This window comes from Carlito syrichta, unplaced genomic scaffold (assembly GCF_000164805.1).
Source record: "Carlito syrichta isolate Samal-C Ts95f unplaced genomic scaffold, Tarsius_syrichta-2.0.1 Scaffold315154, whole genome shotgun sequence".
Taxonomy (NCBI): domain Eukaryota; kingdom Metazoa; phylum Chordata; class Mammalia; order Primates; family Tarsiidae; genus Carlito; species Carlito syrichta.
Window position 1 is genome coordinate 66,734 of NW_007259250.1, and position 24,801 is coordinate 91,534.

Consider the following 24,801-nt stretch of genomic DNA (forward strand, 5'->3'; position numbering starts at 1 on the left):
TGTCACTGCTGCAACTCCTGCTAATACCCCTGCCTATGTAGCAGCACCTACTGCTCGGCCTACAGGCCATAAAGCACCTGCGCTGGCCAGGTGCTACCTGTGCTTTTTGGGAAATGGCTCTTTTTGGTTTCATTTTGGTTTTACTTGCCCATGCAATTGCAGCCACTCTCCCATGGGACACAAGAGAGTCAGGTGGGGGACTCCCCTTCTGGTCCTGGCCCATTCTCTTTGATTCAAAAAGATGCACTTAGATTCACTCTCCCCTTGGAATGCATTTTCTTCTGGAAGCTCCTATGTCTCTCCTAATGGTAACCCAAGCCAAGGATCACCTCTCCTCCAGATGTCCCTGAACTCTAGAGTGAGTCCAGCCTGGACTCACAGTGGGAGGAAATCTTGCTATACCCTTGCCTTTTCCAAGTGTCCAGCTGATGAGAGAATGTATGACTGCCATCACCTGGATGAAAAAGGTTGGAAGCAGATGCCATCACGTGGACTAAAAACTAGGTTGATAGGGTGGTTTACTTTTGGCTTTTCTTGTTCACTGGGTGACTTTAAGTGACCCTAGCTTTCCCACAAAGGTGACCTCATGATTTCTGAGCTCAGCATAGGCACTGTAGTAGACAAGCATACATACCAACATGAGTAGCCTTGGGTTTGCCAAAAAAGTGCCCTTTCCTTGAACCAATTATTTTTCCTTCTCCACAATACAGTTTCATTTGTATGCCTTTATTTCTAATACTACTGCTCGATGGAAAATATTTTTGTGCATGGGGTGGTGGGCAGAAGCGAATAGAAGGAATCTGGAGAAAGAGCACTTTTTCTCCCTTTCGTGGTGAGTAGGCTTATTTCTTCTAGCAAACATTGTGCTTGGTATTTGTAGCTTGGAGAGCCTCATCCTTCCTATCCTCTCGCCTTCGGCAGCAGCCACGATATAACAACCAATGTTTCCCCTGACAGGAACTCAGGGAAGCCATGGTCTCCCAGATGAGAGCCAGCCTGGTGTGCTGGCCAGTTGGCACTGCCCGCCTGCGTGCAGGATGCCAGCATTGTGGTCCATCCCCAGAGATCTCAGCCCTGCATCGCCTAGCTCCTGTCAGCAGAACCCCTGGAGTGCATACTTCTCTTTAAAACAGAGGGATGAGAGCTCCTATTTTCCCCCATGACATGTGCAATTTATATGATCATGAGTTTGGGTTTTCAGAGAGGGTGGGGAGGGATATGACATTTGCTAGGTGTCTCTCCACTCAGTCTCACATTGCTGGATGTGCTGGGTATATTCGATCAGAGACTTCCTCTTTTCTGCTCTGAAGCCAATCAGCCCTTGGCTTTTCCTACTGTAAAACCAAAGTAGGCTGTTGGCTTTTTGCTGCTGTTGTTGCATTCTTTCAATACTAAAAAGGAGGAAGAGAAGAGGGGAGGAAAAAGGAAAAGGAGCAGGAGAAGGAAGAGGAGGAAAGGGAACAGGAAGAGGAAGAGAAGGAAGAGGAAAAAGAGGAGGAAATGAGGAGGAAGAGAAGGAGAAGGGGAAGAAAATTCCAGGTCCTAAGCACACCTGTAGTCCCAGCTACTTGGTTGCTGCTCAATCTTAAATGCACAAAATCTTAGCCAATAAGGAGGCCCTACCAAGGCTCCCCCATTCTGTGTTGGCTCCATCCACTTGCCTATTTGCCTGACCCTGCCCCTTTCCAGGGTCCACCCCGATCTGTGTTGACTCTACCCACCTGCCCATTGAGGAGCCTTGCTCCCCTCCTACCCCCAACCACCTCCTTCCCAGATCTGTGTTGACTCTGTCTACCTGTCTATTTAGGAGTCTGGCCCCGCCCCCAACCATCTTCCCCCAGATGCATTTAGACTCTGTCTACTCCTTGAGCCTGTCCATCCCAGTTCCTAGATGAGGAAACTGAGGTTCCAAGTAGTCCTGTGGCATGTCAAAGCAGAGCAAGGACAAAAGCACAGCCGTGCCTCCCAGCCCCTGCATCTCTGAGGATAGAAAGAGGGAGAGAGAGGACTCACATGGCCATCTCAAACTGCTCAATCCACTTCTTTTTCAGTTCTTGCATCTTGAAGAACAGCTCGTAGCCCTGGGCACCTTGGTCCTCAATCAGGAGAAACATGTGGCTCCACTGCAGGGAAACCCAGCTTAGGTTACAGTCCCCTCCTGATCCCTCCTCCTATTAGGAGCACAGAGTCAGCTCCATGACAATCTCCCCTGACTCTAGCATCATGAATGGGTATCCTTGTAAATGACTGCCTGGGTATCCAAAGGCACATCCACAAACCCAAAAACCACAGACACACACAGACACACACACACACACACACACACACACGTCACAACATGGAACTCATTCATTCATCTACTCAACAAGCATCTGATGACTGGGCATGGTGACTCATGCCTGTAACCCCAGTCCTTTGGAAGGCTGAGGTGGGAGAATCACTTGAGGCCAGGAGTTCAAGACCAGCCTGGCCAACACAGTGAAGTTCCATCTCAAAAAATGTTTCTTTTAATGAAAAACAGAGGAAGAAGACACATTTGTTGAGTGCATGCTGAGAGACAGACAAGGTTCTAGAAGCTGGGGACAGAGCTGTGAACATAACATTGCTCCCAGGGTTCCAGCCTGGTAGGGAAGACAGACTCCTAAACAGGCAATTATAAGAGAGGAATCAGCACCTCAGTGAGGGAAGCACAGGGGCTGGGAAACAGAGAAGCCACAGTGCAGGTCATGGGGGATCTCTAGGAGGAGGGCTGAAGGAGGAGGAAGGCTGAAAGGAGTTAGCAAGAGAAAGAGGGGGAGGAAGTGAGGAGAAGCCAAGAGGGAGAGAGGTCTCAGCTCAGATGTCAATTCCAGTTGGGCATGGTGACTCACACCTGTAATCCCAGCACTTTGGGAGGCCAAGGCAGAAGAATCACCTGAGCCCATGAGCTCAAGACAGCCTGGACAACATACTGAGGCCTCATCTCTACAAAAAATCAAAAAAGCAGTCAGGCATGGTGGCATGCATCTGTAGGCCCAGCTCCTTGAGAAGCTGAGGTGGGAGGATTGCCTGAGCCCAGGTGGTAGAGGCTGTGCTGAACTGTGAGCATGCCACTGCACTCCAGCCTGGGCGACAGTATGAGACCCTGACTCAAAAACAACAACAAAAAGAAATCACTTCCACAGAGGACGTCCTTGGCCAATGGGGGTAAGGCTGTATGCCCACTCCCACCCGCCATGATCATATCCCCTGTTTAATTTTCTTTGTAAAATGCATCCCATAAGAATGTAAATACCATGCAAGAGGGGACCATGTCTATCTTGTTTTCCCTTTGAGTCCTAGCACCTAGAGGAGGGCCTGGGATATGGCAGGTGCTCAATTAAAAACCCATTGAGTGAATTAATTAACACACGTTTCCATGTGCTCTCACAACCACACACTGTCCAGGTGGAGAGTCCCCACTGCCCCTGCTTGAGCCCCCAGTGCTGGCATCAGAGCCTTACCTTCTTGTTGTTCCACTCTCTGGAGGAGTCCTCCCGCACCTGGAAGCTGTGCAGGTTCACAAAATCCTTGAGGTCGTAGGAGTCCCCCGGCGCTTACAGATGAGCAGAGCTTTGTACAGCAGGAACGCATACCTGAGAGTGGATGTTGAGAAGACCCTGCCCGGCTCCTCCCAACTATCCCCATCCTCTCTGCCCAGCTCCCTCCAATGTCCTGGCCTCACCCTGCCCTTCTCCTCCTTGGACAACCTGACCATAGCCACCTGCCCATCCTGACCTCACCCAACTGATCCGTGTTGACCCTGCCACCTGTAGCTCTGGCTACACACCTACACTGGTCCTGCCCTGCAGATGCATCAAGACTCCGTCCGCTTGTCTGAATGGGATCACCCACCTGCCTATCTAGAAATTAGCTCCACCCCCACCCAGGCTCCTTTCCAAATTCAAGTTGGCTCAGCCTTTCAAGGAGCCTGGCCCCACCCCTTGTCAAACTCACCTTGATCCATGCTGACTCCACCAACCTATCTAGGAGCCTAGACCCTCCTCCCCAGAACCATGCTGGCTCTTCCCACCTGCCTATCTAGGAGCCCTTGCCAAGCTCCACCCCGATCTGTGCTGACTCCGCCCACCTGCCTATTTAGAAGCCTGCCCTCCCACTGCCCCCCAAGCTCCGTGCTGGCTCCATCAAACCTATCTAGCAGCCTGGCCCCCTGCAAGATCCGTGCTGGCTCTGCCCACCTGCCTACCTAGGAGCCTGGCCCCACTCCTGCCCAGGCTCCGCCCCAATCCGTGTTGGCTCAGCCAATTTATCTAAGAGCCTAGCCCCCTCCTCCCCAGATCCGTGTTGACTCCGCCTACCTGCCTATCTAGGAGACTGGGCCTCCCCACCAAGATTCGTGCTGGCTCTGCCCCCCTGCCTCTAGGAGCCTGGCCCCAACCCTGTCCAGGCTCCGCCCAATCCGTGTTGACTCCAACCTATCTAGGAGCCTAGCCCCCTCCTCCCCAGATATGTGCAGGCTCTGCCCACCTGTCTATCTAGGAGCCTGCCCCACCCCAAGATCCCTGCTGGCTCTGCCCACCGGCATATTTAGGAGCCTGGCACCACCCCTGGCCCAGGCTCCACCCCGATCTGCGCTGGTTCCGTCTACCTGCCTATCAAGGAGCCTGGCCCCAACCCAGTCCAGGCTCTGCCCCATCCATGTTGACTTCGCCAACCTATCTAGGAGCCTAGCCTCCTCCTTCCCAGATCTGTGTTGACTTTGCCTACCTGCCAATCAGGAGCCTGGCCCCACCCCTTGTCCAGGATCCACACTGATCAGTGCTGACTCCGCCCACCTTCCTATCTAGGAGCCTGCTCTCCCTCCCCGCCACCATCCATCCTGGCTCCGTCCACCTGTCCATCTTGGAGCACTGTTCCACCGTGGTGATCTTGAGCTCCCCGTCATTCTTGAGCCATCCGTAGTGGGCCAGAGACCGGTCCTACACAGCACGCAGCGTTTGTGGCAAGGGACCACCAAGAAGGGGACCAGACTCCCTCCCCGCGTGGCCACAGCCCTGGTCCCCCCAACACCGCGGCATCACCAGGTTCTCGATGGACAGCTGGAAATTGGTGACCTGCTGCAGCGTCTCGTTGTCGCGCTTGACTTCGTTCACACACTGTGCCAGGTCCTGGAGGCGTGGGCAGAGGTGAGTCGCCTGCCTATCCCCTACTGGAAGGTCAGCCTGCACGGCGGTCCCCACCCCCACTCACCCACATTGTGTCCAGGGCCAGTCTCAAGTTCTCCTTCTCCATCTTGTCCTGCGTGTGTTTCACCAGCACCTGCGTGGACAACCGAGAAGCCGGACATCCTAGGCCTACCCCCTCCTCCTGGGGGCTTCCCACCAGCTCCCCCCCATCCTGCTGTCCCTGGAAGCTGGGGCATGGCCCGAAGGATCCATCCCAGAGGGTCCTAGAGCCCCACCCTCAGGAGCCAGCCTCGCCCCCACTCTTATAGGCGACCCAACTATACCTGGAACAATGGACCCAACTATACCTGGAACAATGTTTTGGAGGGCAGGCTACTTGTAGTACAGGCCTCCCCTGCTAGGTGAGTGTTCTAGGAACCCATTGGCATCCGTGGACCAGCTAGTGTTGAGGTGAGAAGCTGGATTCAGCTTCCGTGAATTTTTTGTGTGTGGAGATTCTTTGAACGCGTTTGTCCATTTCATGATGGGTGATTTGGGTGCACACCGGCCCACACTGCACTGAGCACTCGGCAGCTTTTGACCCAAAACGTCATGACCCCCATGCCCTATCCTCCCTATTGACCCCATCTCACCCCTGGCGAATTTTTTTTTTGTTTTCCCGGATGAAAAAATTCCTCAAAGGGAAACGTTTTGCTTATGTGGAAGAGGTAGGGAAAAAAAGCAAAAGGGCCAGCGAGGTTGCTCACACCTATAATCCCAGCACTTTGGGAGGCCGAGGTGAGAGGATTGCCTGAAACCACAGGTTGGAGACCAATCTGGGCAACTTGGTGAGACTTCATCTCTACAACAAATCAAAAAATTAACCAGGCATGGTGGCAGCGCTTACTTGTTGTTTCAGCTCCTTGGAAAGCTGAGGCAGAAGGATGGCCGGAGCCCAGCTCAGCAGTGGCCGGGAGCATTAAAAGGCATCAAAATGGACGAATTCAAAAGCTGTTTTGAGCAGTAGAAAAACCGTCTCAGGTGTATTGTGTTAAACGGAGAGTACTTTGAAGGTGACTGAAGTTTAAACATGTAGGAATAAACAAACCATTTTTTATAAATAAATTTTTGGTATTTTGGGGTCCACCTGGTAGGCCCAAGCCCACACCCAGGGGATGCTGGGCACCTGGAGAAGGAGGTGGTACTTGAGGCACCATCAGTAGAACCCGCCAGGTGAACCTCCTGTTGTTTGCCTGCTGAGAACATTCCTGGGGGATCAGAGAACAATGAAGGGATGGAAACCAGGGGAGGCAGGTGCCCAAAAGGAGTCAGTGGCAGGGGAGGGTTGCAGACAGATTTGAATAAATAGGTGAGGTGGCTCATGCCTATAATCCTGGTGCTTTGAGAGACCAAGGTGGGAGGACAGCTTGAGGCCAGGAATTTGAGACCAGCCTGGCCAAGATAGTGAGACCCTGTCTCTATTTAAAAAAAAAAAAGTTTAATTAGGCTGAGCATGGTAGCACACGGTTGTAATCCCAACACTTTGGGAGGCTGAGGTGAGAGGACTGCCTGAGGCAAGGAGTTCAAGACCAGCCTGGGCAACATGACCAGGCCTTGTATCTACAATTAAAAAAAAAACAAAACAGTTGGCCTAGCATAGTGACACGTGCTGCTTGGGAGGCTGAGGCAGGAGGATCGCCTGAACCCAGCAGGTTGAGACTGCAGTTGCCATGATGGTGCCACTGCCCAGAAGCCTAGATGACAGAGTATGAACCTATCTCTAAAAAAGTAAAAATAAAAAATACTGGGCACCTCTCCACCCCAGAGCCATATGGATTTTTCTAGAGCCCTGAGCATCATATCACCCCCAAAGACACAAGGAAGAAAAGATGCCATGGGGTGAGGGGCAGTTTAAGAACCACTGGAAGTTTGGAAAACACTGCCTAGAGTAGAGGCCCAGTGCTCTGGATTCTGCAGACTGAATGGGGCTAGAGGGGCAGAGGGACCCATCTGCAGGGTCCCCAAATCATCGCACTGGCCAGGTCTGTTTCCATCAGACACATGGATCCAGGTTGGAGTTCGGTTTGGGATCAGGGCTCAGCCTGGGGTTGGTGGGGGTTGACGCTCAGTGTGAAGTTTGAGATCAACCCGGATTTGGAGCATGGTGACTGTCAGGGCTCAACCCAGGCTGGAGTTCAGTTCAGGGTCAGCCTGATGGCAAGATCAACCCTGTCCGGGCACGGTGGCTCATGCTTGTCATCCCAGCACTTTGGGAAGCCGAGATGGGAGGATCACTTGAGCCCAGGAGTTCGAGACCAACCTGAACAACATAGCAAGACTTCGCCTCTACAGAAGAAAATTAAAATATAGCCAGGTGTGATGACTCATGCCAGTAATCCTAGCCCTTTGGGAGACTGAGGCAGGAGGATCGCTAGAGTCTGGGGGTTCAAGACAAACCAGAACAACATAGCAAGACTTTTTCTCTACCAAAAAAAAAATAGCCAGGTGTGGTGAACCATGTCTGTAATCCCACCTACTCAGGAGACTGAGGCAGAAGGATCGCCTGAGCCCAGGTGGTTGAGGCTACAGTGAGCCGTGTTTGTGCCACTGCACTCAGGCCTGGGCAACAGAGTGAGACCCCAGCTCAGAAAAAGAATAAAGATCAGCCCAGTCTCGGGTCTGGCCCCTCTCTGCTCTGTCTTCTCTGCTTGGCTGGCCAGGACCTCGATCACCTCCCTGCTACTCCAGGGGTCCAGGAAGGAGTGGAAGAATCCCCCCACCAGTGGCCCAGCCCATACCTCCAGCTTCATCTGCACATCCTCCTGGGCTGTGGTCACACTGTCCAGGTGCTTGCTGGGTGACTCCACCTGGCCGCAGTGGCGCCTGTAGATGAGAAACCTACAGAAAGACAACAGGCTTTCAGGTAAGGGAGGCCAGTATCAAGGTGTCAGTCCCGGCCCCTTCCAAGCTGAATAACCTGAGTCTCAGTCTCCTCACCTATGAAATGGGCATAACAATAGCACCCCCCACATGGTGTTATTGTAGCATTAAATGAGATAACTTGGGAGGTTGAAGCTTGTTTGAGCCCAGGAGTTCGAGGCCAGCCTGGACATAGTAAGACCTCATCTCTAAAAAAAAGTTAACCAGATGGGGTGACGTGCTCCTGTACTTCCAGCTGCTCAGGAGGATGAAGTGGAAGGATCACTTGAGCTCAGAAGGTGGAGGCTGCGGTGAGCCACGATCATGCTTCAGCACTCCAGACTGGGAAACACAGTTAGACTCCAACTCAAAAAAAAAAAAAATGAGATAATGCATAAGAAGTTCTTTCCACAGTATCTGATGCATCATTTCTGCCCTGTGTTCATGATTCAACACTTATTAAGCACCTACTGTATGCCAGGCCTCTGCTAAGCTCTTTACACATCCATTTATCTCTCACCACAAGCCTAGGTACGTTCCTGTGTGACACTGATGTACATTAAAGGAGGAAGCAGAAGCACAGAGAGATTAAGTCGACACTTGGTGCCACACAGCAGAACCAGAAACTAAACCAGAGATGGGCAGCCCCTTGCCTGTGAGCCCCATACAGCCAAAAGTCCTCTGGGTCCCTTGGTCTCTGAGGGGAAGGTCTCCTGAATACTCAGCAGGGCAGTGACCCCCAAGGTTCAGGTCTGGCAGGTGGACCTCACATCTCCTTGTATTTGATGAAGACTTGGTAGAGAGTGAGTGTGCTGGGGGCAGCCAGAGTTTCCTTCATCTCCTTGAGGAAGTGTATGTGCACACGGAGGAAGTCCTACTAGGAGGGAAGGGTAGGGGCTGGGCCAGAGCCTGGGGCTGGACAGGGAAGAGCCATCCTCCAGCTGTCAGCTCCCAGCTCTCACACTCTGGTGCCAACTGGGGCCCGCAGATTTTCCCCACTTGACAGAGACCCAAGAGGGCCAAGGGTTACTGCTTTACCTCGATGTTGATGAAGATGATATCAGTGTCTTGAGGTTTCAGGAACCATTGCAGGGGCTTCAGGAAGTGCTGGGGAAGGGGAAGAAGAGTAGGGGAAGATGAGAACCCCTCCTCTCTTAGCCCAGTTCCAGAAAGACGAGAACAAGCAGAGACAGAAACAGAAAAAAATAGAGAGAATGGTGCACAGTGGCTCACACCTGTCATCCCAGCATTTTGGGAGGCAGAGATGAGAGGATTGCCTGAGCCCAGGGGCTTGAGACCAGCCTGGGCAACTTGGTGAGACCTCATCTCTACAATAAATAAAAAAATTAGCTGGGTGTGGTGGTGTGCACCTGTGATTCTAGCTACCTGGGAGACTGAGGCAGAAGGATCGCTTGAGCCCAGCTGTTTAAGGTTGCAGTGACCATGAGCATGCACCTGCACTCCAGCCTGGGTAACATAGTGAGATGTCGACTCAGAAAAAAAAAAGAAAAGAAAAGAGAGAGGTGGAGAGAGAAAGAGAGAGAGATAGAGACAAGGAAACAGAGGGAGACAGATTTTTCTAAAAGATGAAAAAAATCCACATAAAATCTTGTACATTAATGTTCATAGTAGAATTAATCATAACAGCCCCAAATTGGAAACAACCCAAATGTCCATCAATAGATGAATGGATTTCTTTCCTTTTGAGTCAGGGTTCTCACTCTGTTGTCCAGGCTAGAGTGTAGTGGTACCACCATAGCTCACTGTAGCCTTCAACTCCTGAGCTAAAGCAATTCTCCCACCCCAGCCTCTTGAGTAGCTGGAACTAGAGGCATGAGCCACCACACCTGGCTAATTTTTTTTTTTTGGTAGAGACAGGATCTTGCTGTATGACCCAGGCTGGTCTCTAACTCCTGGCCTCAAGCAATCCTCCTGCCTCAGCCTCCCAAAATGCTGGGATTACAGGTGTGAGCCACCACACCCAGCTTTTCTCTTTTTGCTTCTCAGTCTCTAGCTCCCTCTTCCTCAGTGTGACTCTCTCTCTCTCTCTGCTGCTATTCCTGAATCTGCCTTCTCCTGTATCCTTGTCTCTGGTGATCTGTCAACCTCCCTCTGGTACTCTTTCTCTGACTCTTTCTCTATGGCTTCTTTCTCCTTTCTCTATATCTCTTAAAACAGCTTTATTAGGATTTTATAACTACACCATACAATCTACACTCTAGCAATTTAAACTATTTAAACCATTTAAATTCAATGGTTTTCACCATACATTCACAAGATGGTGCAACCACCACCACTATCTAATTTTAGAACATTTTCATCACCCCAAAAGAAACTCCACACCCTTAGCTTTCACTCCTCAATCTCCAATTCTCCCTCAGTCCCTGGCAAATACAAATCTTCTTCCATCTCTGTGGACTGACCTGTTCTGCATATTTCATTTAGGTGGAATCACACACTGTGTGGCCTTTGGTGTCTAGGTGTCTCATGGAACATGATATCCTCAAGGCCCATCTACATCGTGGCCCATATCAGATCCTCCTTCCTTCTCACGGCTGTCATATTCCATGTGTGGATCGACCATGTTTTAAAAATTCATTCACTGGGTTCCTGGCCCTAAACCAGGAAAGTGAGGACCGACTGGAGGCCCAAACTTTGCCTGCACGAAGACCACTTATGTACCCAATCCTGACTTGTACCCCACATCTTTATAATAAAATAAAGTAAAAAAACTCCATTCATCACCACGTGAGATCCAATCTCCACCACTACACAATATAACCATTTAATGAATATGCATGTGTACCCCCGAATCTAAAATTAAAAAAAAAATTAAATTAATTTATCAGAGAAACTCAGAAACAGAGGCAAACAAGGATGTACATCACGAGCATATGATCCTGCAGTTTCCCTTCTGGGAATATACCTGGAGGAACTCAAATCACACTATGAAAAAGATACCTGTACACATGTTTATTGCAGCATTATTTACAACAGCACAAACAGAACAAACCTTGCTGCCCATCGAATGAGGACTGGATTTTTTAAGTGTGGTACATATCACGTTGGAAGATCATGCAGCCATAAAGAAGGACAAAATTACGAAATTAGTAGCAACTTGGATGGAATTAGAAGCTATAATACTGAGTGATCTATCACAGAAACAAAGAACGAAGTATCACATGTTCTCACTCATAAGCAGAACAACTGTTGTAATACTACATGAAAGGGATTGGCAGTATTTGGAAACTGCTGGTGGGGGGAGTGTGAATTGGCAGTAGTGGGAAACTGCCAGGGGACGGGGGGCACACATCATCAACAAGGGTACCTGCCCAATGAACATCTGTATACCTAACCCTGAACTGTACCCCACATCTTCAAAATTAAAAATTAAAAAAAATCTACCCATGAGAGAAACCCAGAGATGGAGGGAGACGGGGATGCACAACATGATGGGGATGGGAAACCTCCCCAGGAGGTTGGGGGAGAAGAGGGAGAAAGGAGGGAGGGCGCATCGGTCACGCCCGTGCATGTGCACCTGCTGAATGGAGCCCAGCGTGTCCATGTACTTGTCCTCTGCTGGATCTCCTGCAGGCAGCAGCAGTGCTTGCCATACTCTGTCATCTTAGGCTGGGGGCACAGGGTAGAGGCTGGTGTTGGGGGAACTGCCCCACAACCCGGGCATCTGTGCCCCTTCACCCTCCACCCACCCACCTGCCCTGCACACCAGTGTGGGTCCCGGGTCAGAGCTCATGAGGTCCTCATAGATTTCATCACCCTCAGCCTCCTCATTGTCCACACAGTTGTACAGGTCCTCATCCTCCTCCACTGTGTCACTGAGGGGTGCAGAGTCAGCAGGGTCCCCGGGGGCCAGGGACCCCAGAGCCCACCCAGGTCAAAGCCCTGTCCCCCATGCCCCATTATAGGGTCTGGTTCCTCAGATCTCAGGTCAAGGCTGTGTCCCTCAGATCAAGGTCAAGGCCAGGTCCCCAGACCAAGGGCAGGGCTGTGTCCCCCAAGACCCAGGTCAAGGTTCTGTCCCCCAAGGCCATGTCTCCCAAACCCCAGATCAAGTCTGTTTCCTCCAGATCCCAGGGCAAGGCCATGGCCCCCAGATCTAGGTCAAGGCCATGTCCCCCATGCCCCAGGTCAAGGCCATGTACCCCAAACCTCAGGACAAGCCCATGTTCCCCAAGCCCTAGGTCAAGACTGTGTTCCCCATGTCCTAGGTCAAGGGTGTGTTCCCCAGATCCCAGGGCAGGGCTGTGTCCCCCAGACCCCAGGTCAAGGCCATGTTCCCCAAGCCCCAGGTCAAAGCCATGTCCCCCAGACCCCAAGACAGGGTCGTGTTTCCCAAACCCAGGTCAAGGCCATGTCCTCCAGACCCCAGGGAAGGGTAGTGTCTGCTCAAACTCCAGATCAAGGCCCTGTCTCTCAGCATCCCCCCGGGATGGTGCTCCAAAGAACCCTGCACCCCAGGTCCCAGACACTCACTCGATCTCGTCAGACAGGCCACTGTAAATGTCCTCATCACCCACAGTGTCCTCTTCAGTGGGGAAGGGCCTGGGGGTGCAGGAGGGTATGAGCCAGAGGCCTGAGGGGCAGAGGGAGGGAGGTGCCAGCAGCTCTCAGGAGGGAAGGTATGGCTACTCACATGATCCCCTTGTTCTGGGCAATCGGGGTCCAGGACAGAACAGACAGGGTATAGATGACCTGTGACAAGGGCCATGCTGCTCAGTGAGCCCCATGCCCACACCCACAGCAGAACAGCACCTCAGACTGCAAGGGTCTGAGGCTAGACTTCATGTCTCTTGGGAGCCTAATTCAGGATTTTCTCTGCCTCCCTACCACTTGTGCCCCTTAACTGAACCCCATTGTTTATTTAATACTCAAAGCCACTCAGAGAGGGCAGGATGAGGAACCTAGGTCTCAGAAAGGCATCACCACAAACCCAAGCTCACAGTGCAGATGCTGATGGAAATGATTTGAAATTTGGTCTTTAATTGTCCAGCCTACATTCCCCAAATCTTGCACATCCAAGAGGTCAAAGGTTTCAAAGAGCTCACTCTGCTTGAGGCCAAACTTATCACAGAAGGTGAACAGGAAGGTTTGAATGTTCTTAAGGTACAGGAACTGTGGGGGAGAGAGACGATTGTGGGGGGAAATGAGAGGTGGGGGAGAAACTGGCCTGGCTTGGGGACTGGTGTGGAGGAAAACAATGAAAACACAGCAAGAAAAGAGCAAGCCATGCCTGAAGCCAGACATATCTATGCCCTGAGTTTTTATTTTATTGAGGCAAAATTCCCAAAACATAAAATGAATCACTAACAAACACACACATGTGGTATATTCATGCAATAGAATGTGATTTGGCCTTAAAAAGAAATGAAAGTCTGGCACAGGGTACAATGTGAATGACCATCAAAAACACTTTGTTAACTACTCAGGAGGCTGAGGTGGGAGGATTGCTTGAGTCCAGGAGGTGGAGGATGCAGTGAGCTATTATCACATCACTGCACTCCAGCCTGTCTCCAAAAAAAAAAAAAGGGCTGGGCACAGTGACTCATGCCTATAATTCCAGCACTTTGAGAAGCCTAGGCTGGAGGATCTCTTGAGGTCAGGGGTTTGAGACCAGCATAGGCAACATAGCAAGACTCCGACTCAAAATTAAATAAATAGCTGGGTGTGGTGGCTCATGCATCTAATCCCAGCATTGTCAAAGACTGAGGTGAGTCATTTGAGCCCAGAAGTTTGAGACCAACTGGGCAAAATAGTGAGAACCCTGTCTTTACAAAAAAGTTGAAAAAATTACCCAGGTATGGTGGTGTGGGCCTGTAGTCCCAGCTACTCGGGAGGCTGGGTGTTGAGCCCAGGAAGTTGAGGTCATGGTGAGCCATGATCATGCCACTGCACTCCAGCTTGGGTGACAGAGTGAGACCTCCCTACTCAATTAACTAACTAATTAATTAATTAAAAATTTAAAAAACAGGTGTCTCATGCCTATAATCTCAGCACTTTGAGAGGCAGAACTCAGAGGAATGCCTGAGCCCAGAGGTACTAGACAAACCTGGGCAACTTGGCGAGATCTCATCTCTACAATAAATCAAAAAATTAGCTGAGGGTGGTGGTGCATGCCTGTATTCCAGCCACTTGGAAGGCTGAGGTAGAAGGATCGCCTGAGTCCAGCAGGTGGAGGCTGCAGTGGCTGTGAGCATACCACTGCCCTCCAGTGTGGGGAACAGAGTGAAAATCTGACTCAAAAAAAATTAAAATAGAAAAAAAACAACAGCAACAAAGTCATCTATACTTGAAAATGGGTGGATGGTGGTGGAGACTGGGAATCTGCATTTTACCACTTCCAAGGGTGTTCTGATGCACTAGCTCCTCTGTGACCATGTTTGTATTTCTAGGATGTCCACCATGCAACATTCAGCATTCAGATGGATTCCATTCTTGGGACCACCCTGTGAGCATTTCATCCCATGTCACCCATGAGAATGCAGGCTCAGGTGGGGGTGGGGGAAGATGCCCACATTCCTCCTAGCAAAAGTGAGTCAGAAAAGAGGGCGATCCAACCCGACAACGGTGCCACTTGACAGCCCCCTGTCCTGAGTGTGGCTCTGTCTCCTCCTGCCATGTATGCAGTAGAGGCTGGCACAGCACCCACCTGCCCCAGCACTCCACAGGTAATATGGAATCTGCCCAAGACCCTGTGAAGTAAGCACTGCTGTTATCCTCATCTGACGGATCAGGAAATTGAGGTAGGGACACAGAGCCAGGATGTAGACTCAGGCAGCAGGACTTCAAAGGCTCTACGTGACCAGTACACCATGGCTGTACCTTGGCATCTTCCTAACCAGAGACATGAAAGACCTTTACAATGAAAACTACAAAACACTGCTCAAAGAAATCAAAGATGACACAAACAAGTGGAAAAATATCCCATGCTCATGGATAGGAAGAATCAACATTGTGAAGATGTCCATCTTACCTAAGGCAATCTACAAATTCAATGCAATACCCATCAAATTACCAGCAACATTCTTCTCAGACCTAGAAAAAAACAACACAGGGATTCATATGGAAACACAAACGTCCAAGAATAGCCAGAACAATCCTCAGCAAAAAAAACAAAGCAGGTGGTATCACAATACCAGATTTCAAACTTTACTATAAAGCTACAATCGTCAAAACAGCTTGGTATTGGTATAGCAATAGGCATATAGATCAATGGAATAGAATTGAGATTCCAGAAGCAAAACCTCAATTTCTCAACCAACTCATCTTCCACAAAGTCTCCACCACCTACCACTGGGGAGAGGAGAACCTATTTAGTAAATGGTGCTGGGAAACTGGCTGACCACATGTAGAAGATTGAAACAGGACCTCTATTTATCCCCATGCACAAAGGTTAACTCCAAATGGATCAGAGACCTAAATGTAAAACCTCAAACCATAAGAACCTTAGAAAATGTGGGAAATACCCTCATCGGAACTGGTATCCAAACCCGAAACCCACAGGTCATAAGAGAAAAGATAGACAAGTGGGACCTTATTAAATTGACAAGCTTCTGCAAAGCCAAAGAAACCATCAAGAGAGCAGGGAGACAGCCTACAGACTGGGAACAAGTATTTGCCAACACCAGGTCTGACAAAGGCTTAACATCCTGGATCTATAAGGAACTCAAACGTGCTGAAAAGAAAAAAACAAATAACCCCATTATAAAATGGGCAAAAGATATGAACAGACACTTCAAAAAGAAGACATTCGAGCAGTCAACAAACATGAAGAAATGCTCAACCTCACTAATCATCAGGGAGATGCAAATCAAAACCACACTGAGATACCACCTAACTCCAGTCAGAATGGCAATTATCAACAACTCAAAAAATAACAGCTGCTGGAGAGGGTGTGGTGAAAAGGGAACACTTCTACACTGTTGGTGGGAGTGTAAACTAGTGCGACCTCTGTGGAAAGCAGTGTGGCGATTCCTAAAAGCTCTAAAAATCGACCTTCCATATAACCCCACAATCCCCCTACTGGGAGTATACCCTGAAGAACTCAAATCACTCTATAAAAAAGATATGTGCACATGTATGTTTATTGCAGTGTTGTTCACAATAGCAAGAACCTGGAAGCAACCATGGTGTCCATCAAAAGAGGACTGCATTAAAAAAATGTGGTACATATACATGATGGAATACTATGCAGCCATAAAAAAGAACAAAATCATGAATTTTGCAGCAACCTGGATGGAACTAGAGTCTATGATACGGAGTGACCTCTCACAGAAACAAAGATCCGAGTATCATGTTCTCACTCATATAATGGACCTTGAACATCCAATGTAATAGTATAAGACAATGAGTGACGGTACTGGGAAACTATAGGGGGGGAGGGAGATGGAATTAACAGTAGCAAATATCTGTCTGAGGACAGGGAAACACTGCTTATCAACAGGGTGCCTGAATGAAACGTAATTGTATACCTAACCCTTAACTGTACCCCACAACATCATAATAAAAAGTATTGATTAAAAAAAAAGAAAGAAAATGTTCTGCCAGGTGCAGTGGCTCATGCCTGTAATCCCAGTACTTTGGGAAGCAGAGGTGAGAGGATTCCCTGAGCCCAGGGGTTTGAGACCAGCCCAGGTAACTTGATGAGACCTCGTTTCTACAATAAATCAAAAATTAGCTGAGCGTGGTAGCACGCACCTATAGTCCTGACTACTTGGAAGGCTGAGGCGGAAGGATGGTCAGAGCCCAGCAGATTGAGTCTGCGGTGGCCGGGAGCATGCCACTGCACTCTAACCTGGGTGACTGAGTGAGACTCCAACTCAAAAAATAAAAAATAAAAATAAATAAACAAAATCACAACACACACACACACACACACACACACACACACACACACACACACAGCATTCCTCATCATCCTTCTCTGTTTATTTCTTTCTCCATGGACCTTATTGTCCATCACATTATGTATTTCACTGACTGATTTTATTATTGCCTGTCTGTGCTTCACTCCCTCAGCCCCCTGCCCCCTCCCACACACATGCTGGAACATGATACTGACTTCTGTGTGTTTTGTTCACTGTCATAGCCTCAACACCTAGTAGCATGCCTGGCCCATAGTAAATGTTCATTAAAAGTCACTGAATGTGACCAGGTGTGGAGGCCAAGGTAGGAGGACTGCTTGAGCCCGGGAGTCGAGACCAGCTTGGGCAACACAGACTCCATCAAAAAAAATGAAAAAAGAAATTAAAATGAGCCGGGCATGGTGGCACGCACCTGTCGTACCCGTGATTTGGGAGACTGAGGCGGAAGAACCACCTGAGTCCAGAAGTTGGAGTCCACGGTGAACTGGGAGTGCACGGCTGCACTCCAGCCTGGGCAATGGAGTGAGACCCTGACTCAAAAGATATATATATATTGTTGAGGGAATAAACACCCATTTGAAAGATGACAGGACTAAGGATCACAGAGGGGATCTCCCCTACCCCGGGGCCACACTGGCAGGGGTGGGGAGCCAGATATCGACTTTTGGAGAGCAGAGGCCAGGCCCCTAACCATGGCCCTTCACTGCCTCTTTGAGCCACACTGAGCTTTTCCTGGTGCCTGGGGTGGGGGTGGGGGTGGTGCCATGTCATCAGGGGAGAGGCTGGCACACAACAGAAAGCCCATGTACCTCTCCCCCACCAGAAGCCTCTGTGGGCTGTGGCCAGGCCCCATAAGGGACTGGCAGGTTCCCAGAGGTAACAGAGCAGGTGGCTCTGTCTGGCCCAAGGGTGGAAGTTCCCTCCTGACCTCAGGGAGATTAGCTGAGCCTTCAGCCAGCCTGGCTTCCCACCAATTATGTGACGCCTCAAAGAGGGAAGAGGGGGCATGATTCATCCCCCAATCTGGGCTGAGGTGAGGCCAGGGAAAGAAAGGGGCTCCCTCAGACAGCAGCCATGACTGCAATTAGACCACCAGAGGGACTTCCCAGTTACCTGAAGAGTGCAAGAACGTGGCCAAAGAAAACCAAGGAAACAGGAGGCCCTTTAAACCCACATAACAGGGATTTGAGCAGATGGTTTCTCTCTGTCGGGGGCAATCCCCTCAGCCCCCTCTTCCTCTGGGATCTCTGAGGCAGCTGTCAGTTGGCCTGGCATCTTGCCCACATGCAAATCAGCACACAGACACCACGGGAAGCACAAGGCTCACTCTTCCCCATTCGCGGACACATCTTCTATCAGCACAATCCACGCTCAGACAAAGAACAAACCATAAAGGTCAACCAGGTCACCACAGTCCTTCAGGGAAGCAGTGTTCAAGGACAGAGGCCACTGGGGGGTGGGAGATGGGGACCCAGGGCTTGGCACAAGGACCACACCTGGTGTCCTGCCTCTACCTCCACCCAACCCTAGGGAGCAGCTGGAAACCAGAAATGCCTGTGACCAGGGCTTGGCTGGGGAGATAAAAAGAAAAAGGAGGTGGGTGTGGTGGCTCACGCCTGTCATCCCAGCACTTTGGGAGGCCGAGGCAGGAGGATCGCTGAGCCCAGAAGTTCCAGACCAGCCTGGGCAACAGAGTGAGAGCTTGTCTCTATACAAAAATGAAAATCTTAGTCAGGTGTGGTGATGCATGCCTGTATTCCCAGTTACTCGGGAGGCTGAGGCTGGAGGATCACTTGAGCCCAGGAGGTGGAGGCTGCAGCAAACTGTGATTGTGCCACTGTACTCCAGCCAGGGTGACAGAGTGAAACCTTGACTCAAAAAAAAAAAATAGGGATGGGGGTCATCAGCATTCAGTCCCTCCATCCTGCAGGCCCTGGCTCCTTGGGGGAGCAACCCAGAAAGGGTGCACGTGCTGTGCTCTGCCTCCTTACAAAACACCAAAGTGCAGGTCCTGGCCTTCAAAGCCTTCTGAGAGCCAGTCTGCCCCCACAAACTGCCCTCCTTCCCACCCCTCACCCACAGCACATACTCAGCCCTAGTGGGAGGATCAGGCAGAAGTGGTTCCAGACCAGCCCACCTCAGCAGGCCAGCATTTGGGGGGAGCTTGCATAGATCATTTTATCTTCCATTGACTCAGTTTACTCATATGCACATTGGGAATGAAAATACAGGCCAGGTGTGGTGGTTCATGCCTGTAATCCCCAGGCGCTTTGGGAAGTCAAGGCAGGAGGATCGCTTGAGGCCAGCCTGGGCAACACAGTGAGATCTTGTTCTCTACAAAAAATAAAATCAGCTGGGTGTGATAGCATGTGCCTGTAGTCCCAGCTACTCAGGAGGCTGAAGCAGGAGAATTGCTCGAGACCAGGGGGTAAGGTTGAGATGAGCCAAGATCATGTCACTACACTCCTGCCTGGGTGACAGGGCAAGACTCTGTCTTCTCCCAAAAAGAGAAGAGGGGGAAGGGGTAGGAGAGGGAGGGAGGAAATACAGACTATTTTTTTTGGGTCGAGATTGCACTCTGTTGCCTAGTCTGGAGTGCAGTAGTACAATCATAGCTCACTGCAGTCTCCAACTCTTGGGCTTGAATGATCCTCCCACCTGAGCCTTCCAAGTAACTTTTTGCAGAGAAAGAGTCTCACTGTGTTGTGTAGGCTGGTCTCCAACTTCTGGGTTCAAGCAATCCTCCCACCTCAGCCTCCCAAAGTGCTGGGATTATAGATGCATACCACCATGCCCAGCTTATTGCCTCATTTTAAATTCTTATAACATCCTTAAAAAGGAGGGATGATCTTTATCTCTATTTGAAAGAGGAGGAAACTAGGCCAGGCATAGTGGCTCATGCCTGTTAGCCCAGCACTTTTGGAGACTGAGGCAGGAGGATCGCTTGAACCCAGGAGGCCAAGGCTGTGGTGAGCCATGATTGTGGCACTGCACTCCAACCTGGGCAGCAACAGAGTGAGACTCTGAAAGAGAGAGAAAGGAAGGAAGGAAGAGAGAGAAAGAATAAAAGAGAGAGAGAGAGAGAGAGAGAGAGAGAGAGAGAGAGAGAGAGAGAGACAGAGACAGAGACAGAAAGAAAGAAAGAAAGAAAGAAAGAAAAAAAGAAAGAAGGGGCTGGGCTCAGTGGCTCAGCCTGTAATCCCAGCAATTTGGGAGACCAAGGTGAGTGGATTTCCTGAGCCCGTCGGTTTGAGACCAACCCAGGCAACTTGGCAAGACCTCGTCGCTACAATAAATAAAAAATTAGCCGGGTGTGGTAGTGCGCACCTGTAGTTCCAGCTACTTGGAAGGCTGAGGCGTTAGGATCACTGGAGCCCAGCAGGTTGAGGCTGCAGTGTCCAGGAGCATGCCAAGGCACCCCAGTCTGGGGCAACACAGTGAGACTCCAACTCAAAAAAAAAAAAAAGAAGAAAGGAAAGAAAGAAAGAAGGCAAGAGAGAGAAGGAAGGGAGGGAGGGAAGGAGAAAGGAAGGAAGAGAGAGAAAAAGAGAAAAAGAGAGAAAGAAAGGAAGAGAAAGAGAGAGAAAGAATGAGAGAAAGAAAAAGAGAGAGAGGGAAGGAAGGGAGGGAGGGAAAGAGGAAGGAAGGAAGGAAGGTAGGAAGGAAGGGAGTCCTGGAGCAGCTGGGTGTGGAGATGAGGGTGACCATGGTAGATGCTTGTCCACCACGTGGACTTCTGATCAGCCCCAGGCCCAGTAGAGTCTCCTCCGAGCCCTGCTTTCTTTGCCATCTGCAGCATGAGAACAGAGCAGCCTTGAAGTCACCGCCCAAGCAACAGGCTGCAAGGCGTGCTTGCCCTTGTTGGGCGCCTGCCACCACCTGCACCTTCCCCCGTGGCATCCAAGCCCTGGGGTGTGATGACACTGAGACTTGCAGCTGCCCTGGACCTCATGTCTGCCTGTGAGCTTCCCAATAAACCACTGCCCTCCCCCAATGACATGGAGTATGGGTCTTGTGCCTTGGTTTCTCGACTCCTGGGCACACAGGGCCGCTTTGCCTAGTCAGTCCTGTCCTGAAGCGTTGTTTCACTTGCCCAAGTTCCAACAGCTCGGACTCCCAGACCACAGGCAACTGGAGGCCACGTCCCCGGTGGGAAAGGGGGCTGCCCTGCATGCCGGGGAACAGTCTGCAATGTCTTTGGCCTCTCCCGGTTTGATGACAGTAGCACACCATGCTCCCCGTGAGTGACAACCAAAATCATCTCAGGCCTGCTATCCCAGCACTTTGGGAGGCTGAGGCAGGAGGATTGCTTAAGCCCAGGTGTTCTAGACCAGCCTGGGCAACGTAGCAAGACCCCTTCTCTACTCCCAAAATATAAAATAAATTAACTGGGTATGATGGTGCATGCCTGTAATCCCAACTTCTTGCAAGGCTGAGGCAGGAGGATTGCCTGAGCCCAGGAGGCCACGGCTGCAAGTGAGCCATGAGAGCCATGATCCTGCCACTCCACTCCAACCTGGACAACAGAGACTCTGATTTAAAAAAAAAAAAGGATTTTGTAAAATGTACATTAAGGATCTTGAGATATTTAGAGCCCACTGAGATAATCCAGGATGCTGGCCCTAAATCTAATGGCAAATGTCCTTGTAAGAAACACAAAGAAGGGCAGGCATGATAATCAAAGCACTTTGGGAGGCCAAGGTCGGAGGATCACTTGAGCCCAGGAGTTCAATACCACCCTAGGCAATGCAGCAAGTGAGGCCTCTTCTCAACAACAACAAATAATAATAAATAAATAGGATAAACATTTAAAAAGAGATAAACACACCCAGGAGAGATACACAGGCACAGAGAAGGTCGTGTGATGATGGAGCCATCAGAAACTGGAAAAAGTGGGAAGGATTCTCCCTGGAGCCTCCGAGGGAGCCCAGCCCTGCAGATACCTTGAGCCCCAACCTCTGGCCTTCGTCAGTGAGAGAGTAAGTATCTGTTGTCCTGAGTCATCCAGTTTGTGGTGTTTTGTTACAATAATCCAAGAGACAAATGCATGGCCCCTCTCCCCCACGAGGCCATGAACCCTAAAAAGTGCACTGTGTCTGCTATGCTTCTTCTCACAAATTCAGCCTTGAGTGCAGCATCTGTCCCCGATATTAGCATTAATGAATATTGTAGCTCAAAGAAATTCTCGATCTCTTGTTCTCTGTTCCCAGTCAATAACCGTCAGCACTTTCTGGATCTTTTGACAGGAAGCTCACTCCCCCCCAAACAGTGTTTCCCACCCAGGCCGATTCTGCTTCCCAGGGCAACGGCAGGGGACATTGTGTGGTCACAGATCTGGGGGAGAGGTGAACCTGGTATCACATGGAAAGAGGCCAAGGATGCCGCTAAATACCCCACAATGTACAGAGAAGCTCCCAGGACAAAGAATGAGCTGACCCCAAATGCAATAGCCTGACCTAAAGTTAGTAATTGGGCTGGGAGTGGTGGCTCACACCCATAAACCCAGCACTTTGAGACGCTGAAGCAGGAGGGTCGTTTGGGGTCAGGAGTTCAAGATCAGTCTGGGCAATGTGGAGAGATCTCATCTCTATGAAAAATATAAAAGAAAAAACTTAGCTGGGCATGGTGGCGCACACCTGTGGTCCCAGATACTCAGGATGCCAAGGTGGGAGGATCACTTGAGCCCAAGAAGTTGAGGCTTTGGTAAGCTGTGATTGTGTCACTGCACTCCAACCTGGGTGAAAGAGTGAGACTCCATTTCAAAAACTGAATTAAATTAGATTAATGTAGTACTTGATGCCAACATAAGCACTGATTTACTTCTGACATCTTATTCCTCCTTATTTTGGTAACAGTGCCTCAGTTTCCCCTGTGAAACTCAAGGACTGGACATGCAACCCTGGCCTGGCCCACCAGAGTGAGGTATTCTCCTGGTCACTGTAACTGGTTCAGGACAGGACAAACTCATTTTTTTTTTTCCAATGAAAGATAATCTAGGATCTTGGCTTCAGTGACTAGAAAATCAAAACCCCATTTTTCACTGAATTCAGGATTGTGGCAGTCCAGGCACAGTGGCTCATGTCTGCAATCCCAGCACTTTGGGAGGCTGAGGCAGGAGGATTGTTTGAAGCCAGGCATTCGAGGGCAGCCTGGGAAATATAAATATAGCAAGATCTTGTCTCTACAAAATAAAAATTTTAAAAATTAGCTGGGCATGGTGGCACATGCCTGTAGTCCCAGCTACTCAAGAGGCTGAGGTGGGAGGATCACCTGAGCCCAGGAGGTCGAGGCTGTGGTAAGTCATGGTTGTGCCATGGCACTCCAGCCTGGGCAGTAGAGTGAGACCCCAACTCAAAAAAAGGGGGGTTGTGGAACTATGAATTGGGAGACACTGGGCTTCCTTTTCTCCTCGTGTGATGGAAAAAGAACAACTGAGAAGGAATAACTGAGAATGAACAAAAACACCCAAAAGAAAGTTGAGTTCAGAGTTGAAACGAACAGGAGCAGGGAGGGGCTCTGAGATACTTTCTGAGCCCCTGGATGCAGCCAGACCTGAAGGTATTTTCTCCTAATCATCTCAGTGATGTGATCTAATCAATATGATTTTTGACTGAGCCAGTTTCAATTGAGTTTTCTATCACAAGATCTAAGATTGATTGACCGATACTTTTGCAGACTGGGCTTCGAATTTCCCCAACTCTTAAATTCCTCCGACTCAATAACAGAGCTTATTTCTTCCACAGTCCCCCAAGAGACCTGGCTCCCCAAGTTCCTCCTCCAGTCCAGGTCTCAGAACAACATCCCTGATCTCAGAGGAGGACAGCCTGCCTCTCCAATGTACTAAGGTCTCTAGAAGCCCAGCAATGCCCATCTGATACCGTCTTGGACCCTGCCTGCTTCCTGGTACTATCAGAGTCAGCAGGGGAGACAAACTGAGTTTCTTTCAGTCCCTCAACCGTCCCAATCTCCTGCACTCAATTGGCATGTCACCTCCTTCAGGAAGCCTAATCTGATGGCATCTGGGAATTTCCTTCATCTGCTCCCACTTGCCCTTAAGGCTGAACAGGATACATTGTGTTGTAACTGTTTCCTCGTCTGTTTCCACGTACTGCAGGAAGGCCTGTGTCTCCTTCATGGTAGAATTCTCCATCCCCCACCACAGGGCCAAATACAAAGACATGTCCACAAGGTGGATGGCACTTTTATTAATCGCAGTATTACTATCATCATCATCATCATCACCTCCATCATTCAGACAAGAAAGCCCAAGAAAGCTCTGGCTCCTGCCCAGTGTCACATAACTAGGAACTAGTCAAGGCAGGATCAACCCAGGTAACCCGTACTCAATCACCACAAACCAGGTACCACTAACCAATGAGAAAGCTTACTCAGCAACCACTTACTAATTCAGTAATCGTCAAACACATTTTCTTTTTTCATTGATGTCTCCCTATGTTGCCCAGGCTGGAGTGCAGGGATGTGATTCCCAGCTCCCCACAGCCTCGACCTCCTGGGTTCAGGTGATCCTCCTGCCTCAACCTTCCGAGAAGCTGGGACTACAGGCACCTGCCACCACCCCCAGTTAATGTTCTGATTATTTGTAGTGATCAGATTTCACTCTGCTGCCCAGGCTGGTCTCAAACTCCTGGGCTCAAGCTCCTCCTGCCTCAGCCTCCCACAGTGCTGGGATGACAGGCACCCAGCTCAGTGATCATTTCTCTCTCTCATGACTAAAGATGTTTCTCTTACTGTGTAGAACAGAAACAGAAAAAATTTAAATGAGCTTGAAGTCAGTGACAAGAAACGTAAATAAATAAATAAAATTTTAAAAACAGGCTCGGCTCAGTGGCTCACAC

At 49.9% G+C, this 24,801-nt stretch overlaps 1 pseudogene; it reads right to left on the reverse strand.

Moving 5' to 3' along the window:
- Window positions 1-1,228: 1,228 nt before the first annotated feature.
- Window positions 1,229-19,558, reverse strand: LOC103274984 (annotated as a pseudogene).
- Window positions 19,559-24,801: the final 5,243 nt, after the last annotated feature.